Source organism: Bufo bufo, chromosome 11 (genome assembly GCF_905171765.1).
Source record: "Bufo bufo chromosome 11, aBufBuf1.1, whole genome shotgun sequence".
NCBI classification, from domain to species: Eukaryota; Metazoa; Chordata; class Amphibia; order Anura; family Bufonidae; genus Bufo; species Bufo bufo.
In genome coordinates, this window is record NC_053399.1 from 98675910 (window position 1) to 98692503 (window position 16594).

Sequence of the window (16594 nt, forward strand, 5' to 3'; positions counted from 1 at the left end):
AGTACCACTTCTCCTGTCCTGTATACTGGGTGTAATCCTCAGTATCTGCTCTTATTCTGTATATATATACACTGCACAGTACCACTTCTCCTGTCCTGTATACTGGGTGTAATCCTCAGTATCTGCTCTTATTCTGTATATACACTGCACAGTACCACTTCTCCTGTCCTGTATACTGGGTGTAATCCTCAGTATCTGCTCTTATTCTGTATATATACACTGCACAGTACCACTTCTCTGTCCTGTATACCGGGTGTAATCCTCAGTATCTGCTCTTACTCTGTATATACACTTCTCTTTTATATGCAGGCGGTGTGTCTTTTGGGAACTGTTTCTTCTTTATGACATTGCGGAACATATTTGGTGCTCATTATGCCTCGCGCCTCAGTTTCCCTTCCTCTCTCAAGGTCACCGGTTGATGCTGATTTACTTCCATTCAGTTTTGAGAGTTAGAATTAATTAGACGTTGGGCATCGTCCCGGGGTAAATAGGTCATTAGGATAGGGAGAGGTGCACGACCATACGGATCTAATAACCCTCAGCAAATGTGTGCAATAATCCATGACGAGCAGAGAGTGTGCGGATAATTACTGGAGGCTGCAGGAAAACTGAGCTCCTGATCCTATTCCGTTACATAAGCCTCTTGGCCGTGACATTACTGAGGTGCGAGGTACCAAGTCTGTGCCTCACTAATGTTATTACTAAAGGGGCACCGTACAGCATCCAATAAAAATTTCATCCCTGAGTTTCCAGACTCCTGACTGGCACTACAGAGCAGCTGTACAGTGGAAGCAATTGCGCCCCCTTGTGCCCAGCTTATTAGGGCATCAGTAATGTAGTAACATTGCATCCTTGTGGTGCCTAGTATCTGGCAGCGTTCCGCCATTGAGCGCTTTAATGCCTGTGAGTAACATTGTACATCTGGCGAGGAGAGGCGGGAGCAGAAATGTTGGTCCTCAGTGTGAGCTAAACACGACTCGTCAGCTTCCATCATAATCAGGCTGTGTGTGTGAAAGACGAGAGGGCGGCACCGAGCGCCAGCTGCTCCGCATGGCAAGAACGCCAGAGCGGCGACTAAGAGATGAATAGGAATAATACACAAGCGGAGGAGGCGGCAGCATCCTGTCATTACCGCTACACGTCACCCTCAAATTATCCACAGGAAGCCCCCAACGTCTTCATCAGTCACTGATGTGCCGGTATCTAAGACACAGTCCTGTCCATAGGAGCAGTATTATAGTAGTTATATCCCTGTACATAGGAGGCAGTATTATAGTAGTTATATTCCTGTACATAGGAGGCAGTATTATAGTAGTTATATTCTTGTACATAGGAGCAGTATTATAGTAGTTATATCCCTGTACATAGGAGGCAGTATTATAGTAGTTATATTCTTGTACATAGGAGCAGTATTATAGTAGTTATATTCCTGTACATAGGAGCAGTATTATAGTAGTTATATTCTTGTACATAGGAGCAGTATTATAGTAGTTATATTCTTGTATATAGGAGGCAGTATTATAGTAGTTATATTCCTGTACATAGGAGGCAGTATTATAGTAGTTATATTCTTGTATATAGGAGGCAGTATTATAGTAGTTATATTCTTGTACATAGGAGCAGTATTATAGTAGTTATATTCTTGTACATAGGAGGCAGTATTATAGTAGTTATATTCTTGTACATAGGAGCAATATTATAGTAGTTATATTCTTGTACATAGGAGCAGTATTATAGTAGTTATATTCTTGTACATAAGAGGCAGTATTATAGTAGTTATATTCTTGTACATAGGAGCAGTATTATAGTAGTTATATTCCTGTACATAGGAGCAGTATTATAGTAGTTATATTCTTGTACATAGGAGCAGTATTATAGTAGTTATATTCTTGTACATAGGAGCAATATTATAGTAGTTATATTCTTGTACATAGGGGCAGTATTATAGTAGTTATATTCTTGTACATAGGAGCAGTATTATAGTAGTTATATTCTTGTACATAAGAGGCAGTATTATAGTAGTTATATTCTTGTACATAGGAGCAGTATTATAGTAGTTATATTCTTGTACATAGGAGCAGTATTATAGTAGTTATATTCCTGTACATAGGAGCAGTATTATAGTAGTTATATTCTTGTACATAGGAGCAGTATTATAGTAGTTATATTCCTGTACATAGGAGCAGTATTATAGTAGTTATATTCTTGTACATAGGAGCAGAATTATAGTAGTTATATTCTTGTACATAGGAGCAGTATTATAGTAGTTATATTCTTGTACATAGGAGCAGTATTATAGTAGTTATATTCTTGTACATAGGAGGCAGTATTATAGTAGTTATATTCTTGTACATAGGAGCAGTATTATAGTAGTTATATTCTTGTACATAGGGGCAGTATTATAGTAGTTATATTACTGTACATAGGAGCAGTATTATAGTAGTTATATTCTTGTACATAGGAGCAGTATTATAGTAGTTATATTCTTGTACATAGGAGGCAGTATTATAGTAGTTATATTCCTGTACATAGGGGCAGTATTATAGTAGTTATATTCTTGTACATAGGAGGCAGCATTATAGTAGTTATATTCTTGTACATAGGAGCAGTATTCTAGTAGTTATATTCTTGTACATAGGAGCAGTATTATAGTAGTTATATTCTTGTACATAGGAGGCAGTATTATAGTAGTTATATTCCTGTACATAGGAGGCAGTATTATAGTAGTTATATTCTTGTACACAGGAGGCAGTATTATAGTAGTTATATTCCTGTACATAAGAGCAGTATTATAGTAGTTATATCCCTGTACATAGGAGGCAGTATTATAGTAGATATATTCTTGTACATAGGAGCAGTATTATAGTATTTATATTCCTGTACATAGGAGCAGTATTATAGTAGTTATATTCTTGTATATAGGAGCAGTATTATAGTAGTTATATTCTTATACATAGGAGGCAGTATTATAGTAGTTATATTCTTGTACATAGGAGCAGTATTATTATAGTAGTTATATTCTTGTACATAAGAGGCAGTATTATAGTAGTTATATTCCTGTACATAGGAGCAGTATTATAGTAGTTATATTCTTGTACATAGGAGCAGTATTATAGTAGTTATATTCTTGTACACAGGAGCAGTATTATAGTAGTTATATGTACATAGGAGTAGTATTATAGTAGCTATATTCTTGTACATAGGAACAGTATTATAGTAGCTATATTCTTGTACATAGGAGCAGTATTATAGTAGTTATATCCCTGTACATAGGAGGCAGTATTATAGTAGATATATTCTTGTACATAGGAGCAGTATTATAGTAGTTATATCCCTGTACATAGGAGGCAGTATTATAGTAGTTATACTCTTGTACATAGGAGGCAGTATTATAGTAGATATATTCTTGTACATAGGAGCAGTATTATAGTATTTATATTCCTGTACATAGGAGCAGTATTATAGTAGTTATATTCTTGTATATAGGAGCAGTATTATAGTAGTTATATTCTTATACATAGGAGGCAGTATAATAGTAGTTATATTCTTGTACATAGGAGCAGTATTATTATAGTAGTTATATTCTTGTACATAAGAGGCAGTATTATAGTAGTTATATTCCTGTACATAGGAGCAGTATTATAGTAGTTATATTCTTGTACATAGGAGCAGTATTATAGTAGTTATATTCTTGTACATAGGAGCAGTATTATAGTAGTTATATTCTTGTACATAGGAGCAGTATTATAGTAGTTATATTCCTGTACATAGGAGCAGTATTATAGTAGTTATATTCCTGTACATAGGAGGCAGTATTATAGTAGTTATATTCCTGTACATAGGAGCAGTATTATAGTAGTTATATTCTTGTACATAGGAGCAGTATTATAGTAGTTATATCCCTGTACATAGGAGGCAGTATTATAGTAGATATATTCTTGTACATAGGAGCAGTATTATAGTATTTATATTCCTGTACATAGGAGCAGTATTATAGTAGTTATATTCCTGTACATAGGAGGCAGTATTATAGTAGTTATATTCCTGTACATAGGAGGCAGTATTATAGTAGTTATATTCTTGTACATAGGAGGCAGTATTATAGTAGTTATATTCTTGTACATAGGAGCAGTATTATAGTAGTTATATTCCTGTACATAGGAGCAGTATTATAGTAGTTATATTCTTGTACATAGGAGCAGTATTATAGTAGTTATATTCTTGTACATACGGGCAGTATTACAGTAGTTATATTCTTGTACATAGGAGGCAGTATTATAGTAGTTATATTCCTGTACATAGGAGGCAGTATTATAGCAGTTATATTCTTGTACATAGGAGCAGTATTATAGTAGTTATATCCCTGTACATAGGAGCAGTATTATAGTAGTTATATTCTTGTACATAGGAGCAGTATTATAGTAGTTATATTCTTGTACATAGGAGCAGTATTATAGTAGTTATATTCTTGTACATAGGAGCAGTATTATAGTAGTTATATTCTTGTACATAGGAGCAGTATTATAGTAGTTATATTCTTGTACATAGGAGCAGTATTATAGTAGTTATATTCTTGTACATAGGAGGCAGTATTATAGTAGTTATATTCTTGTACATAGGAGCAGTATTATAGTAGTTATATTCTTGTACATAGGAGCAGTATTATAGTAGTTATATTCTTGTACATAGGAGCAGTATTATAGTAGTTATATTCTTGTACATAGGAGCAGTATTATAGTAGTTATATTCTTGTACATAGGAGGCAGTATTATAGTAGTTATATCCCTGTACATAGGAGGCAGTATTATAGCAGTTATATTCTTGTACATAGGAGGCAGTATTATAGTAGTTATATTCTTGTACATAGGAGCAGTATTATAGTAGTTATATTCTTGTACATAGGAGCAGTATTATAGTAGTTATATTCTTGTACATAGGAGCAGTATTATAGTAGTTATATTCTTGTACATAGGAGCAGTATTATAGTAGTTATATTCTTGTACATAGGGGTAGTATTATAGTAGTTATATTCTTGTACATAGGGGTAGTATTATAGTAGTTATATTCTTGTACATAGGAGCAGTATTATAGTAGTTATATCCCTGTACATAGGAGGCAGTATTATAGTAGTTATATTCTTGTACATAGGGGTAGTATTATAGTAGTTATATTCTTGTATATAGGAGGTAGTATTATAGTAGTTATATTCTTGTACATAGGAGCAGTATTATAGTAGGTATATTCTTGTACATAGGAGGCAGTATTATAGTAGTTATATACTTGTACATAAGAGGCAGTATTATAGTAGTTATATTCTTGTACATAGGAGCAGTATTATAGTAGTTATATTCTTGTACATAGGAGCAGTATTATAGTAGGTATATTCTTGTACATAGGAGGCAGTATTATAGTAGTTATATTCTTGTACATAGGAGCAGTATTATAGTAGTTATATTCTTGTACATAGGAGCAGTATTATAGTAGTTATATTCCTGTACATAGGAGGCAGTATTATAGTAGTTATATTCTTGTACATAGGAGCAGTATTATAGTAGTTATATTCTTGTACATAGGAGCAGTATTATAGTAGTTATATTCTTGCACATAGGAGCAGTATTATAGTAGTTATATTCTTGTACATAGGAGCAGTATTATAGTAGTTATATTCTTGTACATAGGAGCAGTATTATAGTAGTTATATTCTTGTATATAGGAGCAGTATTATAGTAGTTATATTCTTGTACATAGGAGGCAGTATTATAGTAGTTATATTCCTGTACATAGGAGCAGTATTATAGTAGTTATATTCTTGTACATAGGAGCAGTATTATAGTAGTTATATTCTTGCACATAGGAGCAGTATTATAGTAGTTATATTCTTCTACATAGGAGCTGTATTATAGTAGTTATATTCCTGTACATAGGAGGCAGTATTATAGTAGTTATATTCTTGTACATAGGAGCAGTATTATAGTAGTTATATGCTCATATATAGGAGCAGTATTATAGTAGTTATATTCTTGTACATAGGAGGCAGTATTATAGTAGTTATATTCTTGTACATAGGAGCAGTATTATAGTAGTTATATTCTTGTACATAGGAGGCAGTATTATAGTAGTTATATTCTTGTACATAGGAGGCAGTATTATAGTAGTTATATTCTTGTACATAGGAGCAGTATTATAGTAGTTATATTCTTGTACATAGGAGCAGTATTATAGTAGTTATATTCTTGTACATAGGAGCAGTATTATAGTAGTAATATTCTTGTACATAGGAGCAGTATTATAGTAGTAATATTCTTGTACATAGGAGCAGTATTATAGTAGTTATATTCTTGCACATAGGAGCAGTATTATAGTAGTTATATTCTTCTACATAGGAGCTGTATTATAGTAGTTATATTCTTGTACATAGGAGCAGTATTATAGTAGTTATATTCTTGTACATAGGAGGCAGTATTATAGTAGTTATATTCTTGTACATAGGAGCAGTATTATAGTAGTTATATTCTTGTACATAGGAGCAGTATTATAGTAGTTATATTCTTGTACATAGGAGCAGTATTATAGTAGTTATATTCTTGTACATAGGAGCAGTATTATAGTAGTTATATTCCTGTACATAGGAGCAGTATTATAGTAGTTATATTCTTGTACATAGGAGGCAGTATTATAGTAGTTATATTCTTGTACATAGGAGCAGTATTATAGTAGGTATATTCTTGTACATAGGAGGCAGTATTATAGTAGTTATATACTTGTACATAAGAGGCAGTATTATAGTAGTTATATTCTTGTACATAGGAGCAGTATTATAGTAGTTATATTCTTGTACATAGGAGCAGTATTATAGTAGGTATATTCTTGTACATAGGAGGCAGTATTATAGTAGTTATATTCTTGTACATAGGAGCAGTATTATAGTAGTTATATTCTTGTACATAGGAGCAGTATTATAGTAGTTATATTCCTGTACATAGGAGGCAGTATTATAGTAGTTATATTCTTGTACATAGGAGCAGTATTATAGTAGTTATATTCTTGTACATAGGAGCAGTATTATAGTAGTTATATTCTTGCACATAGGAGCAGTATTATAGTAGTTATATTCTTGTACATAGGAGCAGTATTATAGTAGTTATATTCCTGTACATAGGAGCAGTATTATAGTAGTTATATTCTTGTACATAGGAGCAGTATTATAGTAGTTATATTCTTGCACATAGGAGCAGTATTATAGTAGTTATATTCTTCTACATAGGAGCTGTATTATAGTAGTTATATTCTTGTACATAGGAGCAGTATTATAGTAGTTATATTCTTGTACATAGGAGGCAGTATTATAGTAGTTATATTCTTGTACATAGGAGCAGTATTATAGTAGTTATATTCTTGTACATAGGAGCAGTATTATAGTAGTTATATTCTTGTACATAGGAGCAGTATTATAGTAGTTATATTCTTGTACATAGGAGCAGTATTATAGTAGTAATATTCTTGTACATAGGAGCAGTATTATAGTAGTAATATTCTTGTACATAGGAGCAGTATTATAGTAGTTATATTCTTGCACATAGGAGCAGTATTATAGTAGTTATATTCCTGCACATAGGAGCAGTATTATAGTAGTTATATTCCTGTACATAGGAGCAGTATTATAGTAGTTATATTCTTGTATATAGGAGGCAGTATTATAGTAGTTATATTCTTCTACATAGGAGCTGTATTATAGTAGTTATATTCTTGTACATAGGAGCAGTATTATAGTAGTTATATTCTTGTACATAGGAGGCAGTATTATAGTAGTTATATTCTTGTACATAGGAGGCAGTATTATAGTAGTTATATTTTTGTACATAGGAGCTGTATTATAGTAGTTATATTCTTGTACATAGGAGCAGTATTATAGTAGTTATATTCTTGTACATAGGAGCAGTATTATAGTAGTTATATTCTTGTACATAGGAGCAGTATTATAGTAGTTATATTCTTGTACATAGGAGCAGTATTATAGTAGTTATATTCCTGTACATAGGAGCAGTATTATAGTAGTTATATTCTTGTACATAGGAGGCAGTATTATAGTAGTTATATTCTTGTACATAGGAGCAGTATTATAGTAGTTATATTCTTGTACATAGGAGCAGTATTATAGTAGTTATATTCTTGTACATAGGAGCAGTATTATAGTAGTTATATTCTTGTACATAGGAGCAGTATTATAGTAGTTATATTCCTGTACATAGGAGCAGTATTATAGTAGTTATATTCTTGTACATAGGAGCAGTATTATAGTAGTTATATTCTTGTACATAGGAGGCAGTATTATAGTAGTTATATCCTTGTACATAGGAGGCAGTATTATAGTAGTTATATTCTTGTACATAGGAGCAGTATTATAGTAGTTATATTCTGGTACATAGGAGGCAGTATTATAGCATATGTTCTTATACTGTATATCTAGTATTGAGGTATAGCTCTTGAGCAGCAGACATTTTATTTGTACCCCCGCGTTGCTGTAGAAGACCTCTCATCTCCTGTCCTGTATAATTTTATGCTGAAGCCATCAGGAGATGGTAAACCTTTAATGGGGACATATGTTCGGATGTTGATGAGATGCAGATTTCTATCTCCTCAGCGGCGCCATCCCTTCCCAGTAACCTTTTCCATCCAGGTATTGGTGTGACGCCGGATCTGTGGCGGTTCGTCTTCTGGGTCTCTTGTCTCTTGTAGGACAGGAGGTCCCTTTGTCTGAAGTGATGAGGTTTTACAGGAATCTGCCATCGACAAGTTTAAGAAAGTAACTTCACTTTTCAAGGAGTTGTAATATAAGCGACTGCCTGGTATCATTATTCTAACTACAGTATTGCAGCCTAATTCTCTAGATGATATTTCATTGGCGTTTGTTGGTTGTATTTCGGGATATTGGACAAGTGCACTGCCTGAAGTACTCCTATTGTGGCTTTAAATATGTCCCATCATCCTCTTCTGATGGGAGTATCACCCCACACACCCCGTAATCACTTTGTCTCATTCTCACCTCTTACACTAATTAATCCTTCCAATAGGATTACATGTCGCCCTTTCCTCCGCTTTTTAACTCCCCCCTGCCCTCTGCATTAAGTGAGTCAGAGTCCTCAGGATACAATCTGCGACAATCTTCCATTCTATTAAATGAGGATTTTAAATTAAGCTTCTCATCGTCATCTCCTGGGGCTGTGGAGCGTTACTTACCATGATGAGTCCCTCGCACTCTCATTACTTTGCCCACAGGCCTCTGCGACTGGAGAGTGCCCTGTAATTGCCCCCAGAAGAAAGCAATTACCCTTAATTCTCCCCTGAAACAAGTGACCTCTGTCAGATACATCTGTTCCTGAGTAAAGCTGAGTGACCACTATTCTGGCCTCCATTGCACTCTTTGTAAAGGGTGGTCATGCAACGCATGGTCACGGCCGTGGGTCTCTTAAAGCAAATGTTTTTCGTGACGCTAGTTGCAGTGAAGCAACAGGGGTCCTTTTAGTGATGTAGTAGATGGTACCCAGGTGTAGGAATGCCAGAGTGGTGGAGGGTAGCCTATAATGTCCCATAATGTTTTGTGCACGTGTCACGGTGCTCCTACCTGGATACGCTGGAGTCCAGACCTTGTGATGAAGTGCAATACCAGCTTTACTTGAATAAACGTTTCTCCAACAGTTTCAGGCTTTGTCTTGGTTTTCAGCAGGCGTTAGCATTAACTATGGCAGGCAAACAAACTCAACCCTGCTACATCTGTTGCTCTCTGGCTCTGCTGTGCTGACAAGCTTACTGTATAACTTTGCTTCTTTCTTTATGCTACAACTTCTCTCTGCAGTCTGTCTCTAGATTAATACCTGAGAATCTATACCTCTTGGCTTCACAGGCTTCAGGGCCCAGCAGAGCTGAAGGTGCTCTAGCTGGCTTAGGCAGGACACGTAGTATTGAGTGGAGTATCTATGGGAGGTGCTGGAGAGGTTTGGTTTGGGGGATAGTTTCATAGCATGGGTGCGGCTGTTATATGGTAGGCAAACGGATATCTATCAGAGGGATTCCGGCTCTATAGGGGAACCAGGCAGGGATGCCCTTTGTCTCCGTTACTGTTTGCCCTCGTCATCGAGCCATTGGCGGCTATTGTTAGGAGGCATGACGGGATTGTAGGGTTTAGCCGGGGCGAGTCACAGGAGAAAACTTCCTTATATGCGGACAATGCCTTGCTGTTCTTGGCCGAGGCTAGGAAGTCCCTACCAGAGATTATGGATGTGATCGGGGGTTTTGGGCGCTACTGTGGATTGGTTATAAATTGGAGCAAATCGTCCCTTCTCCCTATAGATAATGTGGATGATTCTGGACCGCAGGTGGTGAGCGAATTTAAGTATTTGGGGCGGGGGGGGGGGGAGTCTAGGAGACTCACGGAATATGAGAAGCTGAATTTATTCCCCTCATAGGCAGATTCAAAGAGAAAACGCATGTCTGGCCTAAGCTGCCGCTGTCAGTGGTAGGACAGGTCAATTGGATGCCGCAGCTACTTTATCTACTACATAACTCCCCCATATGGCTGCCTCTCAGGTTTTTTCACTCAATTAATAAGCTGTTTAGGGAGCTTATATGGAAGGGGGGCTCGGCAAGGCTGGAGGCCTTCCGGGCTGATCACGCTGACGGCATGTGGAGCACGGTATGCCAAAACAAAACCATTGCCCTGGTAGACCGGAGGAATTCCTCGTCTGGGGTTGTCTCTCGATTTCTGCAAGACTACCCAGTGATCAGTAGGACAAAATGGGAAGTAGGGGCCGTTAGAGGAAAACCAGTGGCAGAAGACACTGGAGAGGACCCCGCAGCTCTCACTCACTGAAGCCCACAGGTTGTCACAATTGCACCTGATTTATCGGGTTTAACATAGGACTAATGTCCGCGATGTGGGGAGGAGGATGCGGGTATGTTACACATGCTGCGGTCATGCTCGGCCCCGGAGGGCTCTTGGCGCTCTGTGCTGCATCTCATTGACTCTCTATACGAAGTTACATTGGATGTGACCCCATTTGTTTGTATTTTGGGATATGTGGAGGATCTGCCATCACTGAACCCAGAAAGGTAGCGGTGGCCAGAATGTTATATATGGCTGGAAAGCTGATTGCCCAGCATTGGCTAGATGAGTGTAGTCCTAGTAGAACCGAATATATAGCCAAGATTAACTGGCTAATCAATTCGGAAAGAGGGGTTTATAGGAAGAGGGGTGCTATGACCAAATTAGAGAAACTGTGGACTCCTTGGAGTGACGCCCCAGGGCTGGCGTCCAGGGAACTCCAGAGATACCGTCTGGTACGGCGGGTGAGCCACCAGTGCACAAGGTCATTGTCTGGCATTGGTGACGCAGAAGACATGGACCTGGTGATGGATGATCATGTATAGCGGTGATGTCTTCTACCGAGCAAACATCTGAGTGGTGGTGTTCACGGGAAGGAGGAGAGTCGTCTCATACACAGCATTGTTCTTATCCAGAGGTTATTCTCATACACAGCATTGCCATCATCCAGAGGTTATTCTCATCCACATCATTGTCATCATCCAGAGATTATTCTCATACACATCATTGTCCTCATCCAGAGATTATTCTCATCCACATCATTGTTCTTATCCAGAGGTTATTCTCATACACATAATTGTCATCATCCAGAGGTTATTCTCATACACATCATTGTCATCATCCAGAGGTTATTCTCATACACAGCATTGTCATCATCCAGAGGTTATTCTCATACACAGCATTGCCATCATCCAGAGGTTATTCTCATACACATCATTGTCATCATCCAGAGGTTATTCTCATACACATCATTGTCATCATCCAGAGGTTATTCTCATACACATAATTGTCATCATCCAGAGGTTATTCTCATACACATCATTGTCATCATCCAGAGGTTATTCTCATACACAGCATTGTCATCATCCAGAGGTTATTCTCATACACAGCATTGTCATCATCCAGAGGTTATTCTCATACACAGCATTGCCATCATCCAGAGGTTATTCTCATACACAGCATTGTCATCATCCAGAGGTTATTCTCATACACAGCATTGTCATCATCCAGAGGTTATTCGCATACACAGCATTGCCATCATCCAGAGGTTATTCTCATACACAGCATTGTCATCATCCAGAGGTTATTCTCATACACATAATTGTCATCATCCAGAGGTTATTCTCATCCACAGCATTGTCATCATCCAGAGGTTATTCTCATACACAGCATTGTTCTTATCCAGAGGTTATTCTCATACACAGCATTGTCATCATCCAGAGGTTACTCTCATACACAGCATTGTCATCATCCAGAGGTTATTCTCATACACAGCATTGTCATCATCCAGAGGTTATTCTCATACACATCATTGTCATCATCCAGAGGTTATTCTCATACACAGCATTGTCATCATCCAGAGGTTATTCTCATACACAGCATTGTCATCATCCAGAGGTTATTCTCATACACAGCATTGCCATCATCCAGAGGTTATTCTCATACACAGCATTGTCATCATCCAGAGGTTATTCTCATACACAGCATTGTCATCATCCAGAGGTTATTCTCATACACAGCATTGTCATCATCCAGAGGTTATTCTCATACACAGCATTGCCATCATCCAGAGGTTATTCTCATACACAGCATTGTCCTCATCCAGAGGTTATTCTCATACACAGCATTGCCATCATCCAGAGGTTATTCTCATACACAGCATTGTCCTCATCCAGAGGTTATTCTCATACACAGCATTGTCATCATCCAGAGGTTATTCTCATACACAGCATTGCCATCATCCAGAGGTTATTCTCATCCACATCATTGTCATCATCCAGAGGTTATTCTTATACACATCATTGTCATCATCCAGAGGTTATTCTCATACACAGCATTGTCATCATCCAGAGGTTATTCTCATACACAGCATTGTCATCATCCAGAGGTTATTCTCATACACAGCATTGTCATCATCCAGAGGTTATTCTCATACACAGCATTGTCATCATCCAGAGGTTATTCTCATACACAGCATTGTCATCATCCAGAGGTTATTCTCATACACAGCATTGTCATCATCCAGAGGTTATTCTCATACACAGCATTGCCATCATCCAGAGGTTATTCTCATACACAGCATTGTCATCATCCAGAGGTTATTCTCATACACAGCATTGTCATCATCCAGAGGTTATTCTCATACACAGCATTGTCATCATCCAGAGGTTATTCTCATACACATAATTGTCATCATCCAGAGGTTATTCTCATACACATCATTGTCATCATCCAGAGGTTATTCTCATACACAGCATTGTCATCATCCAGAGGTTATTCTCATACACATCATTGTCATCATCCAGAGGTTATTCTCATACACATCATTGTCATCATCCAGAGGTTATTCTCATACACAGCATTGCCATCATCCAGAGGTTATTCTCATACACATAATTGTCATCACCCAGAGGTTATTCTCATACACAGCATTGCCATCATCCAGAGGTTATTCTCATACACATCATTGTTCTTATCCAGAGGTTATTCTCATACACAGCATTGTCATCACCCAGAGGTTATTCTCATCCACAGCATTGTCATCATCCAGAGGTTATTCTCATACACAGCATTGTCATCATCCAGAGGTTATTCTCATACACAGCATTGTCATCATCCAGAGGTTATTCTCATACACAGCATTGTCATCATCCAGAGGTTATTCTCATACACAGCATTGTCATCATCCAGAGGTTATTCTCATACACAGCATTGTCATCATCCAGAGGTTATTCTCATACACAGCATTGTCATCATCCAGAGGTTATTCTCATACACAGCATTGTCATCATCCAGAGGTTATTCTCATACACAGCATTGCCATCATCCAGAGGTTATTCTCATACACAGCATTGCCATCACCCAGAGGTTATTCTCATACACAGCATTGTCATCATCCAGAGGTTATTCTCATACACATCATTGTCATCATCCAGAGGTTATTCTCATACACATCATTGTCATCATCCAGAGGTTATTCTCATACACAGCATTGCCATCATCCAGAGGTTATTCTCATACACATCATTGTCATCATCCAGAGGTTATTCTCATACACATCATTGTCATCATTCAGAGGTTATTCTCATACACAGCGGTGTCCTCATCCAGAGGTTATTCTCATCCACAGCATTGTCATCATCCAGAGGTTATTCTCATACACAGCATTGTCATCATCCAGAGGTTATTCTCATACACATCATTGTCATCATCCAGAGGTTATTCTCATACACAGCATTGTCATCATCCAGAGGTTATTCTCATCCACAGCATTGTCATCATCCAGAGGTTATTCTCATCCACAGCATTGTCATCATCCAGAGGTTATTCTCATACACAGCATTGCCATCATCCAGAGGTTATTCTCATCCACATCATTGTCATCATCCAGAGGTTATTCTCATCCACAGCATTGTCATCATCCAGAGGTTATTCTCATACACATCATTGTCATCATCCAGAGGTTATTCTCATACACAGCATTGCCATCATCCAGAGGTTATTCTCATCCACATCATTGTCATCATCCAGAGGTTATTCTCATCCACAGCATTGTCATCATCCAGAGGTTATTCTCATACACAGCATTGTCATCATCCAGAGGTTATTCTCATACACAGCATTGTCATCATCCAGAGGTTATTCTCATACACAGCATTGTCATCATCCAGAGGTTATTCTCATACACAGCATTGTCATCATCCAGAGGTTATTCTCATACACAGCATTGTCATCATCCAGAGGTTATTCTCATACACAGCATTGTCATCATCCAGAGGTTATTCTCATACACAGCATTGTCATCATCCAGAGGTTATTCTCATACACAGCATTGCCATCACCCAGAGGTTATTCTCATACACAGCATTGCCATCATCCAGAGGTTATTCTCATACACATCATTGTCATCATCCAGAGGTTATTCTCATACACATCATTGTCATCATTCAGAGGTTATTCTCATACACAGCGGTGTCCTCATCCAGAGGTTATTCTCATCCACAGCATTGTCATCATCCAGAGGTTATTCTCATACACAGCATTGTCATCATCCAGAGGTTATTCTCATCCACATCATTGTCATCATCCAGAGGTTATTCTCATACACAGCATTGTCATCATCCAGAGGTTATTCTCATACACAGCATTGTCATCATCCAGAGGTTATTCTCATACACAGCATTGCCATCATCCAGAGGTTATTCTCATCCACATCATTGTCATCATCCAGAGGTTATTCTCATACACAGCATTGTCATCATCCAGAGGTTATTCTCATACACAGCATTGTCATCATCCAGAGGTTATTCTCATCCACAGCATTGTCATCATCCAGAGGTTATTCTCATACACAGCATTGTCATCATCCAGAGGTTATTCTCATACACAGCATTGTCATCATCCAGAGGTTATTCTCATACACAGCATTGCCATCATCCAGAGGTTATTCTCATCCAAAGCATTGTCATCATCCAGAGGTTATTCTCATACACAGCATTGTCATCATCCAGAGGTTATTCTCATCCACAGCATTGTCATCATCCAGAGGTTACTCTCATACACAGCATTGTCATCATCCAGAGGTTATTCTCATACACATCATTGTCATCATCCAGAGGTTATTCTCATCCACAGCATTGTCATCATCCAGAGGTTATTCTCATACACAGCATTGTCATCATCCAGAGGTTATTCTCATACACAGCATTGCCATCATCCAGAGGTTATTCTCATACACAGCATTGTCATCATCCAGAGGTTATTCTCATACACAGCATTGTCATCATCCAGAGGTTATTCTCATACACAGCATTGCCATCATCCAGAGGTTATTCTCATACACAGCATTGTCATCATCCAGAGGTTATTCTCATACACAGCATTGTCATCATCCAGAGGTTATTCTCATACACAGCATTGCCATCATCCAGAGGTTATTCTCATACACAGCATTGCCATCATCCAGAGGTTATTCTCATCCACATCATTGTCATCATCCAGAGGTTATTCTCATACACAGCATTGTCATCATCCAGAGGTTATTCTCATACACAGCGGTGTCACGGAGCAGATGTATAATGAATCCTACCATACACCTCAGTAATCACCCTTTAATTAGTGAGGTTCTCGGGCTCCGGGCTCTTCACACTGAGAATGTTTTTGCAGGGACATATGTCCTGTCCTAGATAAGTGACGTTTAGGGCGTCTACACCAGGGACCCTCATAGACAATCATTGGTTCCCTGAAGCTGGCGCAGCATTCCTGGAGACACCTCCTAAGACATGTCACTGCCTCTTCTCATCCCTGAGGAACATTCTCATCAGTCATGTCCGCCATGTTTACTGTCACTGTATGAGAGAATATAAGCTTTTCTAGAGGCGGCAGAAAAGGTCCATTTACCAGAGCACCGAGCCCTTCACAGACCTCTGCACCAGATGGACCTGGACTAGAAATACTCACGTTCTATACGTCTCCCAGAATAACTACCACCCCCAT

At 37.9% G+C, this 16594-nt stretch overlaps 1 protein-coding gene across 1 annotated transcript in view; it reads left to right on the top strand.

Moving 5' to 3' along the window:
- The window catches only part of PCP4L1 (Purkinje cell protein 4 like 1), a 60882-nt gene that overhangs the window by 29761 nt on the left and 14527 nt on the right, over nucleotides 1-16594 (top strand). The gene's annotated exons all lie outside the window — the stretch shown is intronic.